At 37.4% G+C, this 24,537-nt stretch overlaps 1 protein-coding gene, 1 non-coding gene and 1 pseudogene across 2 annotated transcripts in view; 2 read left to right on the top strand and 1 right to left on the bottom strand.

Moving 5' to 3' along the window:
* Positions 1–24,537, bottom strand: part of GALK2 (galactokinase 2) — a 115,838-nt gene that overhangs the window by 54,995 nt on the left and 36,306 nt on the right. The gene's annotated exons all lie outside the window — the stretch shown is intronic.
* Positions 2,409–2,515, top strand: LOC144232013 (U6 spliceosomal RNA). Its single transcript, XR_013335291.1, has one exon. It is a non-coding gene; the product is annotated as a U6 spliceosomal RNA (small nuclear RNA).
* LOC144231993 (U6 spliceosomal RNA) lies at positions 2,600–2,698 on the top strand (annotated as a pseudogene).

A 24,537-nucleotide genomic window follows, 5' to 3' on the forward strand; every position in this document is an offset into this window, starting at 1 on the left:
AGGAAGGACAAATAATTTTTTTTTAAAGTTTGTTTGTTTATTTTGAGAAAGAGACAGAGCATGTAGGAGAATGCATGGGAGAGAATTCCAAGCCGGCTCCACACCGTCAGCACAGAGCCCGATGCAAGGCTCGATCTCACCAACTGTGATATCATGACCTGAACCAAAATCATGAGTCAGACATGTAACCAACTGAGCCACCCAGGTGCTGCAGAGCAAATAATTTATTTTTTAAAAATTTTTAACATTTATTTATTTTTGAGAGACAGAGCATGAGCAGGAGAGCAGTAGAGAGAGAGGAAGACACAGAATCATAAGCAGGCTCCAGGCTCTGAGCTAGCTGTCAGCACAGAGCCTGACGCAGGTCTCGAACCCACGAACCATGAGATCATGACCTGAGCCAAAGTCGGACTTTCAACCGACTGAGCCATCCAGGTGCCCCAGGGCAAGTAATTTCTAATGGAAATTAGAACCTAGACCAGGAGATGTTTGCGATTGGTAATGTAACTTTTTACAAAATACATCCACTGTCCACCCTGGCAACACATGGAATAAGAGACACTAATGTTGTCTAAAGGGGGGCGGGGGTGGTAGGAGAGAAGGGGAGAAAAATACAAAGATGGTTTCCAAGAGATACTGGTAAGGATAGACCCTGGGTGCTTTGCAAAGTGGGTAATGGGCTCTCTGCCATTGGACTAAACAGCAACTCGCAATATTAGCCACAGTCCTGACCACCTGTGCCTTGGACAGCAGCTCTGCTCACTTTCCTCTTCACCTCATGAGTCTTTCCTTCTTTTGGAAGACTTGTATATTATTTTTTTTTTAATGTTTATTTATTTTGAGAGCATGCACACGTGTATGTGCAAGGGAGGGACAGAGAAGAGAGAGCGAAAGAATACTAAGCAGGCTCCACACTGTCAGCACGGAGCCCAGTGCAGGGCTCAGGCTCATGAACTGTGAGATCATGACCTGAGCTGAAATCAAGTTGGATGCTTACCCAACTGAGCCACCCAGGCACCTCCGTATATTACTTATTTCTATTGCTGAAGCTTTAGCTTTTCAAAACATGGTAGATTACTTTGTGCTTTTTGTTAACATGTAACAAATACTTTTAAAACCAGGTCATTCTGGAGCTCCCTGGGTGGCTCAAACAGTTAAGAATCTGACTTCAGCTCAGGTCATGATCCCACAGTTTGTGGGTTCAAGCCCTCGTGTTGGGCCCTGTCCTGACAGCTCAGGACTTGGAGCCTGCTTCAGAGTCTGTGTCTCCCTCTCTCTCTGCCCCTCCCCAGCTCATGCTCTCTTTCTCTCTCAAAAAATAAACATTAAAGAAAATTTTTTTAATAAAAGTTTGAGAAACTTTGACTTAGAGTAATTAACCAACAGGAAGGGAAATCTCAGATAGCAAGCTACAGATAGGTCATTTATAGGCTAATGCTTATTTATGAATCCTGCTTTCTTCCTTTCATTAAATGTTAACAAATTCCTAAAATCACAGAAAATCTGGTTCCTAATACTTTCAACTTTAAACTATGTTGATTTTCTCCAATCTTTTCTAGTGAGGCTAAAAATCTAACCCTCAGAGTCAGGCCACTACAGCCATATCTTCAGCTACAGGAATGCGTGAAGGCCCTACCTAGCCTCTTAGAGATTCTGCCCAGCTCCTCCTTAATCTGTCTTTGCCAGAAAAAGCCTTTCTGATTTTGTCCCTATCTGGTAAGTGGCTATGTTGTTTTTCCCCCTAGCCACCCTTTGCAGCTCCTCCAACTATGATTGAATCCTAATTCTTTGTTTCCTCATTCCAGGTCCCCCAATCTACCTTTTGTAACATAATAAAAAAAAAATAAACGATTTTTGTCCTGGTTCCTGGCACACAGTTACTAACGTCTTGGAATCTCTGGAGTGTTTTTTGTATAATAGTGAGATAAATGGAGACTGAGGGCTCCCAGATAGCTTCAGGATGGGGGCTGGCCCCAAGAAGGACCAAAGCATGCATTAGGGGATTGAAACTTTCAGCCCAACCACTCCCTTTGAGGACGGAAGGAAGAGAGGCTAGAGATTGAGTAACTCGCCAATGGACAATGATTTAATCAATCATAACTCTGTAATGAAACCTCCATTTAAAAAAAAAACCCTAAATACTAGGGTTTATAAAGCTTTGGGTTGGGTAAACACATCAAGGTGCTGACAGGGTGACCCACCCAAAAGAGGCATAAAATCTCTTGCAACCCTTTTTCCCATATTTCTTCTATGCATCTCTTCCATTTGACTGTTTCTGAGTTGTATTGTTTATAAAAACCAGTAACAATAAATAAAGAGCTTTCCTGAGTTCTGTGAGTCAGTATAGAAAAATTATTGAAACTGAGGAGAAGGTTAATGGAACCTCTGAATTTAAAACTGGTTGGTCAGTGCTTGCTTCGGCAGCACATATACTAAAATTGGAACGATAGAGAGAAGATTAGCATGGCCCCTGCGCAAGGATGACATGCAAATTCGTGAAGCGTTCCATATTTTTGAAACTGATCCCATTCACAATTGCACAAAAAACCATAAAATACCTAGGAATAAACCTAACCAAGGCTACAAGAGATCTGTATGANCGCTTCGGCAGCACATATACTAAAATTGGAACGATAGAAGATTAGCATGGCCCCTGCGCAAGGATGACATGCAAATTCGTGAAGCGTTCCATATTTTTGAAACTGATCCCATTCACAATTGCACAAAAAACCATAAAATACCTAGGAATAAACCTAACCAAGGCTACAAGAGATCTGTATGATGAAAACTATAGAAAACTTATGAAGGAAATTGAAGAAGACACAAAGAAATGGAAAAACATTCCNAGGGGGGAGATGGGCATGGAGGAGGGTGCTTGTGGCGATGAGCACTGGGTGTTATGTGGAAACCAGCTTGACAATAAACTATTTGTAAAAAAAAGATAAATAAATAAAAGTAAAACTGGTTGGTCAGAAGTACAGATGACAATTTGGGAATTGTAACTGGCATCTGAAGTGGGAGGGCAGTCTTGTAAGACAGAGTCCTTACCTGGTTGGATTAGATTGGATTGGATTGGATTGGATTGGACTGAATTCAATTGAAGGACACCCAGTTGGTGTCTGGAGAACTGGAGAATTGGTTGGTGTCAGAAAAAAAAACAAAAACATACATTTGAGGTCAGAAGTATTGTAAGTAAAAATAGTTCTTACCACTCTTCCTCTAAGGGTTCAGCCACTACTTTCAGTTCCCTGAATTTTCTATATTAGTTATAAAACTCAGTGTAATGTACCCCTATGAAATGATTGTCTAACCAGCCACTCCCAATATCTACTGTTTTGGGGGGCACCATACTTTCTTCTTCTCCCCCAACCCAACTATCATGAGGTTATAGCAATATAACTCTTGAAAGCTAGATTCACACACTGTAATCCCCCATTTCCCACCCACACATACAAACACCCAACCCACTCATCCCACCATAGTCCACAGATCGAGTTTACTTAAAGCAAACTAACCACATTCCCTTCTAGAATCTAGAAGGCAAATTAACCACATTACCTTCTAGATTCTAGATTCCCTTCTCCCCAGGAATCTTCCCAATGGAGAAAGACAGTTAAGGGATATCTGTATTTGTTTTATATGATCTTATAGGCTGTTTCTTTCAGCTGGTACAGAAGAATGACAGGCAACAAAAGAGCAAGGCAGACCTAACAACATTTAGGTTTTTGTCCATTCCTGAAGCTCAGCTATAATCCATTATCTTAGACTACAAAATGGCTACAAATCCTTCCCCTCTGTATTTCCAGTCCTTGCAATGTGACTTTGTAGCTCCTCCCATGAAAAGGTAGAATCTGTTTCTCTACTTTTTGAATCTAGGATGTAACTTGTTTTGACCAATGTGATATATGGCAAATTTGACACAAACAGATTTGAAAAGTATCCATACATGGGGCTTGCCCTCTTGCTGTCCTTGGAAGCCTGAGATTTCCATTTGAACAAGCCTGGGCTAGCCTGGTAGATGATGAGAGACATGTGGCCCAGATGCCCCCATCATCCCTGCTGACAAGCAGCCAACCCAGAAGCAGCACTGCCTAGCTGTCCAGCAGCTGAAAGCAGATGTGTGAATGAGCCCAGCCAAAATAAGCATAAGCATTGGCAAGCTGAATCCAACCCAAGTGGTTGTTTTTTTAAGCCACTAAGTTTGGGTAGGGTTTATTACCCAGCACTCGTTAACCGATAAACCCACCTTTGCATTCCAGGACACATCCCTTCAATGAGCTTTTTATATTGCAAGCAAGAGTTTTAATATTTCACATTTGCATTCAAAAGTGTTTTATCTTCACAGAAGCCCAAAGAATATTCAAACATTCAAACCATTTTCTTAATGTTTATTTCTTTATTTTGAGAGAGACAGAAGGAGAGAGGGCAGAGAGACACAGGGAGAGAGAGACTCCCAAGAAGTCTCCACATTGTCAGCACAGAGCCTGATGCTGGAGCTCAAACCCATGAACCATGAGATCATGACCTGACCCCAAGTTGGACACTTAACCAACTGAGCCACCCAGGTGACTCTCAGTTTTGAACATTTTGATCCATTGAGTTAAAAAATATATATCTGGAACTATTTACACAATTGCATTTTTATCCCTTCCCAGGATCCAAATCACTTCCTTTATAGCTTAACAATTTTTATTATATAGGTGCCACCAAAATTAGTACCCTCTTGCATTTTCATAACAATAAATTCATGGTCTGACCCTTGCTTAATTCTTCTGCCTAAGCTCCTGCTGTTTTGATCACATAGCCCATGCCCCCTGTCAAAGTAAACTATCAGTTTTCTAAACATGCTCTCTATTCATTTATGTCTTTGCAAATGCTGTTCCACCTACATTCATACAACTGATATTTACTGAGTGCCAATTGTGGGCAAGGCACTATAGTAGGTTCTAGAGATAAAGCAGGGGAAGAAATGAGACCAGAATTCTATGGTCTTCTCATCTTCATAACTATGGCTAGTTGCTCTTTCACTGAGATTAAATTCAAGCAGAAAATTCAGTAAATTCAGACTAAATTCAACTCCTCTGAAAAATTTTCATGGCCTCCTAGAATTGAGCTATATCCTCTAACTCTCTGCCCCACCATACTACCTATCAGTGTTATACAATGTTTAAAGCATAGAAGTTTCCTCATTTGCAAAATGGGAGTCATAATAATTACCCACCTGACTGGGTTGCTGCAAGGATTTTAAAAGCCTAACATACAGTTAGTGCACAATAAATATTGGCCATTTTTTAAAATTCCCTGGTGTTCTATTATGAGAATACATTGCTTTTATAATAAGAAAAATAACTTTCAATGAATCTATAATCACTCCTGATGAAACCAGGAAAAACCTGGGGCTAATAAAAATATATTTGCACACATTTAAGATGGTATGCTGTGTTCCCTACACCTATTCCTGGCTTCAGGAACCCACAGCCCACAAACAGTCCTCAACACTAAAACTCACACTGGAAAATTGTTCGTATTCCTACTGCCATTACTTTCAGTCAATACTTTAAAATGTTAACTACAACACTTCAATTAGAAAATACTTCATTGAGGGGTGCCTGGATGGCTCAGTCGGTTAAGCGTCCGACTTTGGCTTGGGTCATGATCTCGCGGTTTGTGAGTTTGAGTCCAGCGTTGGGCTCTGTGCTGACAGCTCAGAGCCTGGAGCCTCCTTTGGGTTCTGTGTCTCCTTCTCTCTCTGACCCTCGCCTGCTCACGCTGTCTCTATCTCTCTGTCAAAAATAAATAAAACATTAAAAAGAAAAGTTGGAAAAAAAAAAAGAAAGAAAATACTTCATTGATCTGGGGCACCTGGGTGGCTTAGCCGGTTAAGCATCTGACTTCAGCTCAGGTCATGATCTCGTGGTTTGTGAGTTTGAGTCCAGCGTTGGGCTCTGTGCTGACAGCTCAGAGCCTGGAGCCTCCTTTGGGTTCTGTGTCTCCTTCTCTCTCTGTCCCTTCCCTACTCATGCTCTGGTTCTCTCTCTCTCTCTCAAAAATAAATAAATATTGGGGCACCTGGGTGGCTCAGTTGGTTAAGCATCTGATTTCAGCTCAGGTCATGATCTAGAGATTCATGGGTTCGAGCCCCACGTTGGGCTCTGTGCTGACATCTCAGAGCCTGGAGCCTGCGTCACATTCTGTGTCTTCCTCTCTCTCTGCCCCTCCCCCTCTCATGCCCTATCTCTCTGTCTCTCAAAAATAAACATTTTGAAAAAATAAATATTAAAAAAATAATAAAAACAAAACCAAAAAAACTTGAAAAAAAGAAAATATTTCATTGATCTTAATTTCCTGGCCAACAAGCAAAAACTCACTTCTTTACAAGACAATTAGGAAATAGAAAATAAAGAGCACGAGATTTACATAAGTACAAAGAATATAATTAGAGATAAAAGAGATGTTTTCACATCCGTCAAGGGAGACTTGCACTTTTAGAAACACCACCATTTTTGGGTAGCCAATTATGTATTATAGGAATGTGTCAGTTTCGTTGCCTCGTTTGCTCCTTGAACACTTCTTTATGTAATAACTCCTTCTCCTGAAAATGTAAGAGGCAGGGGATAAAATTCAGAAAGTGCAAGTTATAGTTCAAGAGGGACAGTGTTTACAAGTACCATTAGTGTGACAATTCTAATATACATGCTTGGATTTCTGGGATGTGCTTTCATATATGTATATGATCCACAAAACCTATTACCAGGTAGGAGGTACCCAGCACCTGGCACAAATGCCTGAAACCTGGGATTATACTTACATTTTTAACAACAGTATGGCATAGACTCCAACTACTCAAAATGGGCATTACATATAGGAGAGGAAAGAGAAATGGGGGATCTGTCCTACCTGGATCTAGTAACTCTCAAATAAATGTGGATAGATAAATAAATCCTCTGGATTAAGCCTAATTTTCAAATTAATAGAATCTCAAGTGTTTATCCTAAATAAAAGCCTAAATAATTATTTACATTATCACCAGCAAATTATGTTGCAAAATAAGAGTACATTTTTTTTTAATTCAGTTAGGCACCAGACTACACACTAGGAATCCAGAGATTTTAAAAAAAGGGACGCTCTCTGTGCTTGAAGACCTCAAGACAGTCTAAGGGGAACATCTTTGCAATACAAAGTGATCACACTGACAAGGGAGCTTTAATCAAGAGGGGGATCCATTAAATGGTTTTACAGATTTAACTCACAGTTCCAGTTGGTCATCTCACCAAAGCAAAAGCTTTGCCACCAACATGGATGGTCCAAGGTGGGCAAATACATGCGAATGGGTCTGTAGCCAATAATGCAATTACCTATCTACCCAATCACCAATCTCACTAGCCAAGGACAGCACCGTTTATCTTTTCTTCCCTATAATGTACCAACTAGATGGCTACAAAAACCTAAAAGAGCATATGTTACCCTGACTTCTATCAACCCTACCCCGCCTGGAAAGAAAAGAACAGTTAATACACATAAGAAAGAAAGCATGCACATGACAGGCTGTTGTCCGCTCATGTCAGGCCACTCATAAATCCACCTGTTCTCTGCAGAAGCTCTGACTTAAATCCAGCATGAATCCAGACAGGCTGCAGTATCATTTTTACAATTAGATATACTACCAATCGACCTCTTTTAATCTAACAGAAACCTTTAAAGAATGAAGCCTGTGTAGCATAAACCCCTTAAAAGACTACAATAATTAGAGCTACAGAGTCACGTAAATATTTGTTAGTCAAACCAAATTCGTGTTGCCTGGTATCTTCTTTGGAGCCTGCCCATGTCATTACACTGAAATGTGATATATATAAACCCTGAGTGACTGCAAGTGAAATAATGTGACCCTATATACAGGGTGACAGTTTAAAATTACATTTGCTTATGTTATTTTTATATTAGATATTTCAAACCGTTTCTTCCAGCTTAGTACATTTTGTTTCCTAAACAATACAATGAAGGAAAACATAAAAATAGTTAAGTAACAGTGGAAAAATAGAGGGTTTTAATTCCTTCACAAAGCTGAGGGTTTGTGATTTCTAAGTCATCAGTATATTCATTCATTCAACAAATATGCATTGTATTTATTAAAACACATAATAGATGGATAGATATGTTATAGTATATTTTTCTACTTTTGAAGGACTTTTTAAATTATGTTTAAACTATTATTAATAAAGAGCTCACATTTATAAAAAGGGCATTTGTATCACATAACCGAACTAAGGCATTCATTGTTTTGGATAGGCAACAGATCTCTATCTATATGTATTAAAAATAGATATCTGTTTTTATATCCCATTAAGAATAAAGGGATAGAAATCATGTGATGTGATTCACTAAGAATGACATCATCTATGGAGTAATGCTGAGGGAAAAGGTTCATTTCAATCTAATAATAAGACAACTTCCCTAACAAATTCAAATGGAGGAAATTTGACCCAAAAAAATGTAGGCCTAGACTCTTCAAAAATGTTAATGTCATGAAATACAAAACAAACAAAGAAACTGGGGAACAGTTGTAGAATAAAAGAAACTAAAGAAACATGACAATTAAATGGAATGATTGGGTCAGAAAAAAAATTTAAAGGAAAGAAAATGAAACCAGAGAAAAGCTGTAAAGGACTTTATTATTGGGGCAGTTGGGAAATTTGAATATGGACTGCATATTAGATGGTTATATTGTATCTATGTGATAATTTATTCAGTAATGTTGAACAATGCTTTGTTCTTAGGAGACGAATGCTAAAGTATTTAGGGGTGATGTCTGCAATTAACTCTCAAAGGTTGGGGAAAAAAGTGGAGAAAACGAACAAATGTGGCAAAATATTTACGGGGACTTAAGTAAAAGACATGCATGTTCATTGTCTATTCTTGCACTTTTTCTATATATTTGAAATTTCCCCAAAATAAAAACTTGAAAAAAAAGTTTAACAATTTAATTATATATGTGTGATACATAACACCGTTCTCAACAAGTAATAGTGTATCAAACTTTACAATGTTATTGAAAAAAAATTGAAGCAAATCAATGAAAACTTTTAAATATGAAGACATCCTGCATTAAAACAAACTTCTGTGAGTTACTCCTAAAGGAAACTTACATTTTTAAATTTTTTCTGACAATTTTTTTGCTTCATCACCAAATTTATCACTAATTTGAGGAATTAAGATATTTGTAAAATCTAACAATTAGAACATTTTGTCATGAAAATAAACATAAATACAACTTACTTTATAACAATAGAAAGGACTACTTTCACCTCTTTACTGGGTAGAGGTCTTTACAGCACATAAGATTTACATTAAAAGATTTTTTTTAAATTTCAAATTTTACTGATTGCTGCAATTTTTGTATATATTTTACAAAAAAAAAAGAAACACAATTTTATCAAAAGAAGAAACATTAATCACATATTCTCTGGATGTTCTTGTAACCACAAGAGTCATGACCAATTTTACCCTCCCTGAGCTTATTTAAATTATAGGAGATTATGATCTTTGATGACCACACATAAAGTTCCCCAGGGCCCTGCTTCCACTTGATTTAAATAAACACAGTCAAAATTAACAACTGTTTAATAGCCTAGAATGTCTTATTATGTGGGATGTTACCCAAGATCTTTGAAACAATTATATTTTATTTGCATGCTTAAAATAATTAAATCAACATATTGGTCAAAGAGTAACCTGGGTGGCACTCATTAAAATCTATCATTTGAAAGTGATATCCAAAAAAAGCCAACCCCCTTTTATATCGTCTTAGTAAAAGCATATTGTTGTTGATACAAACCAGGCACCCGAGTGTTAACAGCACAACCTGGGTTTCTAGAACATGAATTTAAAGAACTGCCCCAGTTTGTGTAAGAAACAAAATGGAATGGGATTCATCACTCCTGCTCCCACTGTTGCTTCAAAGAAGTTATGATGTTGTGTGGGAAATAATTTGATTATGGGGTAAATTACTTAAAAATGTCAAGTTGCCAATCTGACAGCTGAATAGTCTGCAAATGTGAAATGAAACTTCAGCAAATGTTACCTTTGCTGTTCAGACACCCAGAAAGAAAATTCTTCCTTCTTTGAAAAGTTTTAATTCTTTATTTGTGAAGAAATTTAAAAACAATAGCAACTCTGGCTTACATTATTCATTTTAGTAATTTACCCTGGGATCCCTACATATAACAGTGAAACGATAACTACAGGAATACAAAGACATTATGAAATAAAGATAAGAAACATAAATTATACAACACTAGACAACAGAATAGGATTTGATAATAAAAATTAGGTAACTTGAGGCAAGTGGCAGTTTTAACAACACCTAACTCTAACCAGTGTCAAAGATCTGAGACTTTCTTAGGCCAGCTCCAGAAGGGAGCTTCACAATCCAGTGTTTTATAGAAAGGTAGGATCTTTAAAATACCAAGCAACGATCTGATTGGAAAACTAAATAGATAGTTTTTCCTCTTTAATTTTGTTTTTCCCCCTGAATGTTAAGGCTATAGTCTAATACTGACCACCGCTGATTCCCTTGCCAAAGTGAGACAAATGGTACTCTTGTGCCCTGTGTTCAGCTCCAACTGGAACTCGCATTAAAAATGGGTAAGGAGACATACAAAGCAAAGTTTAGCAATCCACTAGAAGGTCCTAATCCGGGAACACAGGCTGCTGCCCTTGAGGGGTGCCTCCTGACTCTGTTTTTACCTAGCCGTAGACATCTGACAGAAGAGAAAGAAGTCCAAGCTGCCAGGACCCTGGAGCACCCTGCTCTACCACGGCTGTGTGCACCTACAAACGGTTCCTTAGAGCAGAATCAGCAAGATTGCATCCACAGAGAATTACCAGTCAGTCCCCTCCAAGGAAAAACGGCAAGGAAAACCTGCAAACCAGCAAGGTGAACTTTATCCAGAAAAGAAAGATTCAAAATAGCTAACGGTTAGATGTTTAATAATATATTTCAGCTTAAATGTCGATCCTTACATCCTCATGTGATTTCTGCCCACAATATTCATTTTCACCAACAATGGGTAATTGTTTTCATTAGCGATTTCTTTCTCTCCCTCACCTCTCTTGCTTTAATTCTTAGTACTGATCACATAAACCAAAGTAGACTCCACAAGTCATTCTGCATCATTGCCAGACTTCATTCTCCTAATAGAAATTAACCCTATGTGAAAGTATCTTGCCCATTTACTTCTTTCCCATATCTGTCTCTCCCTTCTAGAATATCATCTCCTTGTCTACTTTATTTCTTCAGCCCCAATTCTAGAACAGTGCCTGGTTCAATAAACACTGTTAAGTAAAGGAATGAAAATTAAGCTTCTTTTTACTGTCCTAACCCATTTGGGGCTCATGGGGTCCCTGAACCTCAGAGTTAATTAAAAGGAAAATAAAAAGGCTTCCAGTGAAACTAGCCTAATAATTTTCCAGACATTCTCATCTGTAGAGAAAATCTATATTTTGTTCATCTACAGTCATTATCATCATTATCGCATTATAATGTGAGGATGACAATAATGATCCTATCACTTATCATTAGTTAGGTGCTGTACTTTATATACATTGCTCTAATCTTCACAATGACTCTACTGGGTAAATATTATGATCCTAATTTTACATACAAGTAAACAGAGTCAGAGAGATTAAGTCATGTGCCAAGTCACACAGCTCTTGAGGGTACGAGCTTGGAGTCCAAGCTCTTGCTGACTTTAGAGGACACGCTCTTCCTACCGTAACATCCTGTGGGATGCTGAGCTAAAATCAACTCCTTTAATTCCATCCTTCAGTCTTTACGATCAGGCTAAATGATTTTTCTATCTTCTGCTCCCTTACCAATTCAGATACTATTAATAAATTAAGAAATTATATCCATTTATCCAAATTCTGAATTATCTCCAATAGAACTTATCTCCAATAAGTATCTGATATTCTCAGTAACCAAGGAAGGTTTAATTTGTAAAATACCCTTTTCCTTCATCATTCATTTTGGGCAAACCTGGATGAATATCATTAGATTATTTTTATATGCCTATATTATTCACTGCCTACTGGCTTCGCTAAAATGTTCCATAAGTATATTAGTTTCCTAGTCTCACTCCTAGCATTCTCACCTAGGATTTGACCCCAGAACTTGCTTTTACAATCATCAAAGGCCTTAGGAAAACTGTGTTAGAAAAAGTGCACAATATACTTACTAAAATGGATCCCAACTCTGAAAAAGTAATACTCATAAATTGCTCAATATGCTTTTAAGAGTGAGCTACTAAAAATTTAATAGGAAAAAATAACTCAAAAGAGAAAATTTAAAATTATATCTATAAATACTAAATCTAGAAATTAAATTTGAGAAATAGGAAAACTTGATAAATGAAACTTTCGTATGGGTTTTTATTAGATTGTTCAAAGATAATAAATTAAACACAGTCATTTCAAGGGGTGTGGGTAGTTGCAAATTAGATAAATGCACTTAGTTTTAACGGCAGGAAATATGCAATACAGCTTTGAAATGCTTCACAGTGGTTCAAGATGTATCTGAATCTCTCCTTGGAGCCAAGGAAAGCTGAATTTCACTCTCAATTCTCACCCTTGCTTTGTTTTGTTCTTTTTCTTTTCTTTTAATTTTTCACTGTTTCACTTATTTTAATTAAAACTAAGAGCAAACCACCCAGAAGTAAAAATATATGTGGTCAGTTCAAGAGCTTGGTTACTTCAGTATCTCCACCTAGTGGACATTGAGATTATAAAAGTTTACTTTATTCAATAAATTCCTGATTGCGAGTTTATTAAGCGAAGTAATTATGAGAAAGATAACTTAGAAAAAAGTAAGAAAGAAAGAAAGGCAGCAGCTTTTTTCCATCTGGTGATAGAACTGTCAATCAGCAATACAAGCAGAGTCGTGTTACATTATTACACTGTAACAAATACCTAAAACCGCAATATTCCAAAGTTTGGATATAGCTTTCCAAAAGTTTGGGGATTTTTTCCAATAATGATTTTCTTGTCACTAGGATCTAGAATCTTGAAAAATCCGTTCGAAGATTTAGATATCAATAAAGCAAGAGTTTAATTATTATTAGGCAATTCTTCAAAAGCTGATCGTCTTGGGGCACCTGGGTGGCTCAGTCAGTGAAGCGTCCAACTTTGATTTCAGCTCAGGTGGTGATTGTGCAGTTTGTGAGATAGAGCCCAGTGTAAGGTTCTGCACTGACAGCATGGAACCTGCTTGGGATTCTCTTTCTCCCTCTCTCTCTTCTACCCCTCCCTATAATCTCCCAAAGTAAATAAATAAACGTTAAAAAACCTGATCTTAAGAACTGCTTTACCTCTTAGATCACATAATCTTCATGCTAGAAGGGGTCTCAAAGATTTAGTAGTCTAAATTCATTTATTTTGCTAATGAGGAAACTGAGACCCAGAGACAGACGTCCCCTCAGCTATAAAGCTTGGGAGCGGCAGCACCAGAATTCAAACACAGGTCTATTTTTCAGTTCCATACTCTTAGAGTAAAAATAAATGTCTTCTCCTAGGAGAAGACACTGCTTTCTTTGAAACAAATTATTCATTTTATGTTTTTCTTTAACTCATACAGATATAATACTAATAGCAGGGAGGAAAGTTATAGTGCAGATGGTGGTGGTAATAACCCACTAATTTAATCCTAACCCATTAATTAATTGTCTCTTTTATGCCAGGCAGTATAAAGATGCTCGTAAGAAAGTGATACATTCATCTCTTTCTTCACACAGAGAGAAAAGTTTTTAAAGTTATTTACCATTTGCCAGACTGACTGTGCTTCTTTTTATTCTTAATGGATTTATATGTCCTTGAAGATTAAAAAGGAATCTCCATTGTCAATTACCAGTCCCTCACCCAAGCCCTAAAAGGTTGACTGAACCTGGGCCCATCCACATGGCTATACCCTCCAAACAGTTTTGTGTTGTTGTTGTTGTTTAATGTTTTTAGACCTTAAAGGAAAGTAGAAGTAACATTTACATGTAATAAAAGTAAAACCTGCCTTATCTCTTTGATGTAACATAAAGTGCAAGTACATTATCTTGTAGCAAGGCTCCAAGAAGTCTCTGAGAGGAAGACTGTTCCATGAAGCTGGCAGTTGGACCTTTCATTGCAAAGTTAAGTGGCCTGGTAAATGGATGATTATAAAATTCTTTAAATTTCTCCAAGTCCTAAACAGATACTAAATAGCATCATTCATAATTCAAAAGTACATATCTTACTGCACTAATGCTATTTGTAAAATATTCCTGCTTACAATACAATAGGTCACAATTTTAGGTCCTCTGAATAAACTTTTAAAGATACTATGTCAAACATGTCATAGACCAGAGAGCTCTGGGGTCCATTTAATGAAGTGGGTGGCTTATTCCTGAGAAATCCTTTAAAAAAAAAATTTCTCCTGAGTCTGTCAGGCTACTTTGTGTTCAAGTACTTTTCTTCAAAATGAAATGAAAGGGTGTACAGTATTCTCAACTCAAGGAAGATAAAACTGAATGTACATACAATGATCCCATGATCCCATCCTATGTGTTTGCTTAAATATGACTAAAGTACTTTTGCTACAGAATTATTACTTTAGGGACACCTGGATGGCGCAGGCTCTTGATCTTGGGATCATGAGTTCAAGCCCCACGTTGGGAATAGAGCTTACTTTTAAAAAAAGAATTATTAGTTTAAAATTTTTTAACATTTATTCATTTCTGAGAGACAGAACACGAGTAGGGGAGGGACAGAGAGAGAGAGTCACAGAATCTGAAGCAGGCTCCAGACTCTGAGCTGTTAGCACAGAGTCCTATGTGGGGCTTGAACCCCAAAACTGGGAGATTGTGACCTAAGCTGAAGTAGGAGGTAGGAGGCTTAACTGACTGAGCCACCCAGCCACCCCAAGAATTATTAGTTTCAAAGAAGTCAAACAGAAAATTGATTTGTAATGGGGTGGATATTTGCAACATATAAAAATACTTAATATATAGAGTTCTTATGGAATAATAAGATGATTAATGAAGAGAAAATGAACTGAGTAGATATACAACAAAATCCAAAAAAAATGCAAGTGGCTAAGAAAAAAACATGGGAAAGATTCTTAAACTGTCTAATCATCAAAGATATGTCCATGATGGTGTCTATCAGTTTGGAAATGATTTTAAAGATTGGTAAAGTTTAGTAAGGCTATGGGAAAATGGACTCCCATGTAAAGTTGCTGCATACTAATTGATAAAATCTTTCTAGATGACAATTTGTTTGGGGATGAGTTTTTTTGAGGTATTCCTGTAAAAGTTTATTTTTGTAAATTCTTATTTAAATTCTAATTAGCATAAAGTATAATATTGGTTTCAGGAGTAGAATTCAGTGATTCACCACTTACATACAATACCTAGTGCCCATTATAACAAGTGCCCTCCTCAACACCTATAACCCATCTACCCCATTCCCCATCCACCTCCCTCCCTCAACCCTCAGTTTATTCTCTATCATTAAGAGTCTCTATGGGGTGCCTGGGTGGCTCAGTCAGTTGAGTGTCTGACTTCTGCTCAGGTCATGATCTCCCAGCTCGTAAGTGTAAGCCCCATGTCAGGCTCTGTGCTGACAGCTCAGAGCCTGGAGTCTGCTTCAGGTTCTGTGTCTCTCTATCTCTCTCAAAATAAATAAACATTAAAAAAATTTAAAGAGTCTCTTATGGTTTATTTCCAGAGCTCTCTCTGTCTCGTTTTTCCTCTCCTTCCCAAATGTTCATCAGTTTTATTTCTTAAATTCCACATATGAGTGAAATCTTAAAGTATTTGTCCTTTTCTGAGTTATTTCACTTAGCATAATATACTCTAGCTCCATCCACATCATTGCAAATGACAAGATTTTATTCTTTTTGATGGCTGAGTAATATCTCATTGCACACATGTGCGCACACATGCACACACACACGCGCCATATCATCTTTATCCATTCATCAGTCGATGGACACTTGGGACAATCTGACAATGAATTTCAAAAGGTAAAATGATCAGGAATAAGGCAAGAATTTCCTCCACTGCTTTTCAACATCATACTGGAAGTCGTGGTTAGTGCAATAAGACAAGAGAGGAAGATGAAAGGTATCCAGATTGTGAAGGAAGAAATAAAACCATCTTTGTTTGCAGATGACATGATTGTCTATTATAGAAAATCCAGAGGAATCAACCAAAAAAACTCCTGGAACCAGCAAGCAATTACAACAAGGTTGTAACATATTAGATTATATACAAAGTTAATCACTTTCTTATATACTAGCAACGAACAAGTGGAATTTGAAATTTACATCATTTACGTTAACATCTGAAAAAATGAAATACTTAAGTATAAATAAAATAAAATATATACAAGACTTATACAAGGATAATATAAAAGTTGAATGAAATCAAAGAGCAAAGTAAATGGGGAGATATTCTGTGTTCATGGATAGGAAGTCTCAATATCGTCAAGATGTTCATTTTTCCCAACTTGATCTACAGATTCATTGTAACCCCAACCAAAATCCCAGCAAGTTATTTTGTGGTTATGAACAAACTCTAAAGTTCACATGGAAAAGCAAAACACCCAGAACAGCAATACAATATTAAAGGAGAGGAATAAAGTTGGCAGACTGAAACTATCCAACTTCAAGACTTACTATAAGCCTACAGTAGTTAAGAGACTTTGGTATTGACAAAAGGATAGACAATTAAATGAATGGGACAGAATAGAGAGCCTAGAAATAGACCCATATAAATATAGTCTGATCTTTGACAAAGGAGCAAAAGCAATACAATGGAGCAAAGACAGGAAACAGTTCTGGGACAACTGAGCATCCACACACACAAAAAAAGAAACTAAACACGAACCTTTCACCTTTACAAAAATTAACTCAAGATGGATCACAGACCTAAGTGTAAAACAAAACTATAAAACTCCTAGAAGATAACCTAGCAGAAAGCCTAGATGACCTAGGATTTCGCGATGAACTCTGAGATACAACACCCAAGGCACAGTCCAGAGGCACCTGATTTCAGCTCAGGTCATGATCTCACATTTCGTGAATTTGGGCCCCACATCTGCACTGTTGGTGCAGAGCCTGCTTGGGATTTGCTCTCTCCCTCTCTGTTTCTGCCCTTCCCCTGTCTCTGTCTCTCTCAAAAATAAATAAATATTGTTTAAAGGCACAGTCCATAAAAGAAAGGATTAATAATCTGGATTTCATTAAAATTAAACATTTCTGCTCTGCAAAAGATGATGTCAAGAGAATGAAAAGGGAAGCCACTGACTGGGAGAAAATATTTGCAAAAGACACATTACAATTTTTTTAATGTTTATTTTTGAGAGAGAGAGAGAGCGTGAGTAGGGAAAGAGTAGAGAGAGAGGTAGATACAGCATCCAAAGCAGGGTCTAGGCTCTGAGCTGTCAGCACAGAGCCCGATGAGGGGCTCGAACTCACAAACCGAGAGATCATGACCTGAGCTGGAGACGTTTAACCGACTGAGCCATCCAGGGGCACGAGCAAAAGACACATGTGATAAAGGACTATTACCCAAAATATACCAAGAACTCTTTAATCTCAACAATATGAAATAAACAACCTGATTGAAAAATGGACCAAAGATCTTAAGAGACACCTCACCAAAGAAGATATACAAATGGCAAATAAGCATATGAAAAGATGCTCCACATCCTATGTCATTGGGAAAATGCAAATTTAAACAACAATGAGATGTCATTACACACCTATTTGAGTGGCCAAAAGCTAGAACTCCAAATGCTGGTGAGAATGTGGCACAACAGGAAGTCTCATTCATTGCTGGTGGAAATACAAATGATACAGCCACTTTGAAAGACAGTTTGGCAGTTTCTCTCAAAATTAAACATACTCTTTTCATACATTCTAGCAATTGCATTCCTTATAATTTACCCAAAGGAGTTGAAAGCATGTCCACACCAAAACCTGCATACAGATGTTTATAGAGGCTTTATTCATAACTGATAAAACTTGAAAGAAACCATGACGTGTCAGTAGGTGAATGGATAAACTGTGTAATATCCATTCAATGAAATATTATTCAGTGTTAAAGAGAAATGAGCTATATCCAGGCATGAAAAGATGTGGAAGAAGCCAGTCTGAAAAGGCTGTATACTGTATGGTTTCAACTACATGACATTCTTTAAAGGCAAAACTATGAAGACAGTAAAAAAAAAATAAAATAAAAATCAATAGTTGCCAGGGGTTATTGAGGAGAGAGAGAAACAAGCAGAACTACAGGACTTTTAGCGTAGTGAAACCAGTACATATGATACAATTATGCAGGATACATGTCATTATAAACTTACCCAAACCCACAGAGTATACAACACCAAAAGTGAACTCTAATGTACAAGGTAATAATGATGTGTCAGTATAGATCCATCAGTTGTAACTAATGTACCCTCTGGTGGAGAATGTTGATCGAAATGAGGTTATGCATTTCTCTATGCATTGTGGAGGCAAGGGGTATATAGGAAATCTCTGTATCTTCTAATCTATTTTACCATGAACCTAAATAATAAAGTTTATTCAAATAAAAACATTTAATTTTTAAGTTGATGTGAGAATATATTTAACCCAATAATTCTATGTCCTAGAATTTATGCTAAGAACCGATCAAATATGAAAACGATTGTGTGAATGAATATTCATCAAACCCTTTTCGTAATAGCAGAAAATTGGAAATAAGCTAAATGTCCACCATAGAAATCCAGTTAAATAAATTACAATATATCACTGTAAAGAAATACTATTAAGTATTACAACTGGTATTATGCGAAACCCTAGAAACAATGGAAATGCCCAATTATAGGGCCATTAATTATAGTATGACTATGTAATATTAAACAAGGTAGCCATCAAGAAGAATATAGTAACTGTATGTATGCTGATATGAATGATTCTCAATTTATATTCTGAAGTGAAAAAACAAAGCAGTGGGGAGAAGGAATACATATACATATTTATATAATATTCTTATGTGTATCACAAAAAGGGAAAACATATATATATTATAGTGGATAGAGTATTTCTGAATGATTCATTAAAAAATATTTAACAGGGGGCACCTGGGTGGCTCAGTCAGTTAAGCACCCAACTTCAGCTCAGGTCATGATCTCACAGTTTGTGAGATCAATCCCTGCATCAGGCTCTGTGCTGAAGGCACGAAGGCTGCTTGGGATTCTCTCTCTCTCTCAATATAAATTAATTAATTTAAAAAATTTTTAAGTCTTTATCAGTGGTTGGTTGTCTTGAACAAAGTCTTACTTTCTTTGTCTGTTATTGAAGTATAAGATGCACAGAAAACAGTCTACGAAGCATAAAATAAAGCTCAATAATTTTTCACAAAGAGAACACCCAAGTAACCACCATCAAGATCAAGAAAGAAGTACTGCCACCACTTTAGAAAAGTTTCTTCAGGGGCACCTTTCTACTCTATAATAAACAATATTTTCTGTCCCTTAAATCTTTTCCTGGGGCTCCTCAGTGACTCAGTCGGTTAAGCATCCGACTTCGGCTAAGGTCATGATCTCATGGTTCGTGGGTTTGAGCCCTACATCCGGCTCTGTGCGGACAGCTCAGAGCCTGGAGCCTGCTTGGGATTCTGTGTCTCCCTCTCTCTCCACCCTGCCCTGCCATGTTCTGTCTCTCTCTCTCTCAAAAACAAAAAAAATAAATAAATAAACCTTAAAAAAAATTTTCAAAAAATAGAGAAAATTTCTTCATATCCCCATCTAATCATTTCCCTTCCCTAAATCCCAAAAGTTGCCATATGCTAAACTTATTTCTAATTTGCTCAACTTTTTAATATTATAAATGAATATTAAATTTTATCAAATATTTTCCTTTAGCTATGATTATCATATGTATTATTCTGTTAATATGATACATTACTTGATCTTAATTAATAAACCAACCTTTAATGCTTGGAATACACTCGGCCATGACATATCCTATTAAATTACTGGATTTAATTTGCTAAAATGTTGTGTAGGATTTTTTGCGTCTAAATTCATATGAAACAGTGACTTGTAACTTTCTTTTCTTGTAACCTCCTTGTCAGATATGGTATCAAGGTATCACATTTGGTTTGGTAACAAAGTCACACTGAACTCATAAAAAAAAATCAGGAAATGTCTCTCTTCATATTCTTTGGAAGAATTTGTATATGCTGCTTTTATGTGACATTTCTAATTTATGTTAATCTAATCTCCCCAAATAAACTCTAAACTCATTAACCACAGGACTATACCTAGGGTTTTCTGTACCTTAAGCATCCAATAATTTGCCTCTGGTATATCAGGGCTTGAAAAAAGGTAATCATTGCCTTGACAAAGAGTATCAAATCTGTTAACCGATCAAAAAAAAGTTCAGTTCACACTATTAAGCACATATATATGAAAATTATAATTCACTTTCATCTATTTTAGGACATCAGAAAGATCACAGAATGTTAAGGCTGGGCTCCTCTTCACTGTGCTCCCTATGTCTGCAATACTAGTTACATTACATCACGGATGACAGCATGGCTGAGTGAAAAAAGTATCCACTGTATTTTGAGTTAAATCTATCTGAGCTGGAATGCGGACTTCTGTGAACTTTTGTGAAAACCAGCCACAAGAAATTTATCTTTGGTCATGTTATATGAGTCCTCTGAGCCTCAATATTTTCCTCTGCAAAACTAAGATAATAGAAAAGAAAGGCATCTTTTACTCTCACATAAATTCTAACACAACTTGAAGGTCCGATTTTTTCAGTAGGTCACCTCCAAATCTTTGTGTCTCCAGAGCTGCGATGTGCACCTTAAACAGTCTCAGTTAACCTTCCTTTTCCCTCTGGAGTCACTTCTTCCCTACACAATGCAGTTTGATCCTTACTGTTCATTCCTGTGACCATTAAGACACCTAAAAATTTTCATACAGGTACAAAAACTTCTGTGATTAAAATTTATTTTCCTACATTACCTTTTATTTATTTATTTTTTTCTAAACTCTTCCCATAAACTTTTCCAAAGACCCCTATCAGGAAGGTCAGAGAACTGGAAGTTTTTAGCAAAGTTAACTGATTTGAACTTAAAGGAACAGCTACTCTTACGCTTGCTTAGGGTTTGAGACATATGGAATTTATACAAGTTACAGAGCAAATTGGTCACAAAAGGAGACAGAGTCTAGAGAGCCTTTCTGTCCCGCTCATTCTATCAAATATTAGTCTGGGCTGGCGAGGATGTGGAGAAACGGGCACCCTCCTACACTGTTGGTGGGAATGTAAACTGGTACAGCCCCTCTGGAAAACAGTGTGGAGGTTCCTCAGGAAACTAACAATAGAACTCCCCTAGGACCCAGCAATAGCACTGCTAGGAATTTACCCAAGGGATACAGAAATGCTGAGGCATAGGAGCACGTGTACCCCAATGTTCATAGCAGCACTCTCCACAATAGCTAAAACATGGAAAGAGCCTAAGTGTCCATCAACAGATGAATGGATCAAGAAGATGTGGTTTATCTATACCATGGAATACTACATGGCAATGAGAAGGAATGAAATCTGGCCATGTGTAGCAACATGGATGGACCTTGAGGGTGTTCTGCTGAGCGAAATAAGTCAGGCAGAGAAGGACAAATATCATATGTTTGCACGTATAGGAGGATTAGGAGGAACTTGACGGAGGAACAAGGGGGAGAAGAAGGGCGGAAATGGTGGGGGAAAGGGAGAGAGGCAAACCATGAGAGACTCTTGAATGCTGACAAAAACTGAGGACTGATGGATGTGGGGGGGGGGATGGGCATGGAGGAGGACACTTGTGGAGATGAACACTGAGTGTTATGTGGAAACTAATTTGACAATAAACTATTTGTAAAAAAAAAAAAAATGCTAGTCTGGGGGTCAGCCTAGAGCGACTCTTGACCAAGATGGCTACCATCCCCCTGTGAACATAAATGAATGGAAATAGATGACACACCCCTCTGAATTTGTAAGGGGGTTATTTATCCTGGTATGTTCATCTTTTAGTTATTTTCTCTGCATATAGCAAGTGTAGTAGGTAAGGGCTATGCACATATGTGGTGTACTTAATATCACAGGGACTGGCCCAGTTCTTTAAATACTAGATAACATGTAACTAATTGTTGGGTGCAAGTCAAATTTTGGAGGCCTTAAAACACAGTGACCTAATAATGATAAAGATCTAAAGGTCACAACAAAAATTTAAAACACAACCAAGGCATACGTATAAATTTTCAGCAAGAGTGGTTTCATTTGAAGCCACTTGGAATCAGTGAACTATATTCCTCTAATCTGTTGCTTCCTAATTTGTCTTGTTTGCCTTAGTTTATGTGGAAGGTAAACACGTATTTAGCCTAGGAAAGGAAATGGAAAAAAAATTAAATTAAATTAAAAAACAGAGGTGACCTCAACAACCCCTGCAAAGCAAGGCTTCTAATCTGCAAATAACTTAGTCATATCATCCAAGTGAGTCCAAATTACTCAAAATCATTAAATAAATGATTCAGTCTCCAATCCTACTCCTAAAAAAGAATATAACAAGAGATATAAATGCAATTCCACCTAACTGAAAGAAACTTGTTCTTTTTTTACTAATGAGACTATATGAATAGTTTTATATTTACATATTAACAATATTAACTTAAAATTTCAAATAGTTTTTAACACAGACCACGCAGGGCTAACGCTGAGCCCTCCTGGGTTTTGTACCAGTGAGCACATGGCTTTAGTCCATGTTCAACACTCAATGAAGAGATTCTCTTCAGAGACTGTATTCTGGATTTACCATCTTCTTAAAGGCCGTTTTGCTGCAGTTCATCAGCAGTCAACATCTGGCTGGAATGTTTTAAACTACTGTTTTCCTTAATCATTGTATGGATGAGGCTTTTGTTATTCTAAGCAAACTGAAACAATGTCCTTCTATGGACTTCTAAACCTGATAATTAGTGACAGTGCAAATTGTTTTCTGATTTTTCTTAGACCACGTAGCAAACCGTTCCTGAAACATTCTAATCATAGTCTGAACTTCTGTGTGACTGGGAGATTCTTTTCATTTTCATGTCGAGCTTGGTCTTTACCTTTAAGCACAAGATCTCATTCTGAAGGCCAAGAGATATTTAACTTAAACGTAGCTGTATGCAGATATATATATGAAGAATATATGCTTCAACTTTCTCAAGGAAACAACCCTTATGAAATGAAATGAAAGCTTGGACACAATTGGCACAGAAGTTTGAACGCTCCACTTGCTCTGCTTCTGAACCTCAAAGACCCCTGCATAGTATGGATTCCAAATACCAAAACACTCTTTTGAAAGAGTATCAATCCGTGTCTCTACAACTAACTTGCCTCTGGAATTAAGTTACCTAAACCTGTTGAGGGACTTAAGCAACTAGAAAACATCCCTGTCATCAAATAAAGTTTTGAAAAAAAATTTCACAAGGCAGCATAAGAATTTCTAGCCCTTAGATGACACACATTCATCAATCTGGCTCACAGAACTGTTATAATACATTTATGGGTTCACTCTGCCTGAGATGCCCCTGGGACCTTCCCAGGACTTTGGGACACAGCCTCCCTTTCCTTTTTTTTAGAACTTCCCACTTATTTGAAAACTTCCCCCATTTAACCTCACCAAGTAGCCCTTCTTACAACCCTATTCTCCATTTACCTATAAAATACTTCATACCTCATATGAGATAGATGCTCAGTCAATAAGTCTTCTGCTAGTATTCCACTTGCATTTAAGTTCCATGAGGGTATTGACCATTTCTTTTCTTTTTCTTTTGTTTTTTAGATTGTTTTCTTCCTGGCCAGTATGGTGTACAGTACAGGACTTCAGCTGCAAGAAACTCAAAGCAATGTAGATCACACCTTCACACCTCAGCTCCCAGCCCTCCAAAGGCCTTCCATTATACTTGGAATGAAATCCAAAGCAGACTATGCACAACATAGCTTCTGACCACCACTCTCAGCTCACCTGTCAACACCCTGTCCTCTCCCCATTCCTCACACCTACCCACACCGGCCTCTGCTATTCCTGTGACATGAGAAACATGCTTTAGCATGTTCCTTTAGCTTTAGCCTTAGGGCTGTTCCTTCTGCCTCCGTTCTGTGCTCACTCCTCAGGCCTCTGTTAAAGTGTCTCCTCTCCTAAAGAGGACCTCTCCTGACTCCTTATCAAAAATAGCAACTTCCCCTCACTACAACCTATTTTCCTACAACCCTGCTGATATTATATTATATGTTTGTTTCTATTGCTGTCCATTATCTCACACCATCACCACATCCACCATCATATAAGTTCCATGAAAGCAGGGGCTTCGCTGATTCTATTCACAGCTGTATCTCTGGCGCCTAGACAATGCCTGGCACACAGTAGATGTTTAATAAATGTCACTGAGTACTGCTCCCAAGACCTAGGGCAAGAAGTGTATACTGTGGCTAAAAAGCCTATC

Source organism: Crocuta crocuta, unplaced genomic scaffold, assembly GCF_008692635.1.
Source record: "Crocuta crocuta isolate KB4526 unplaced genomic scaffold, BGI_CrCroc_1.0 scaffold102, whole genome shotgun sequence".
Lineage (NCBI taxonomy): Eukaryota > Metazoa > Chordata > Mammalia > Carnivora > Hyaenidae > Crocuta > Crocuta crocuta.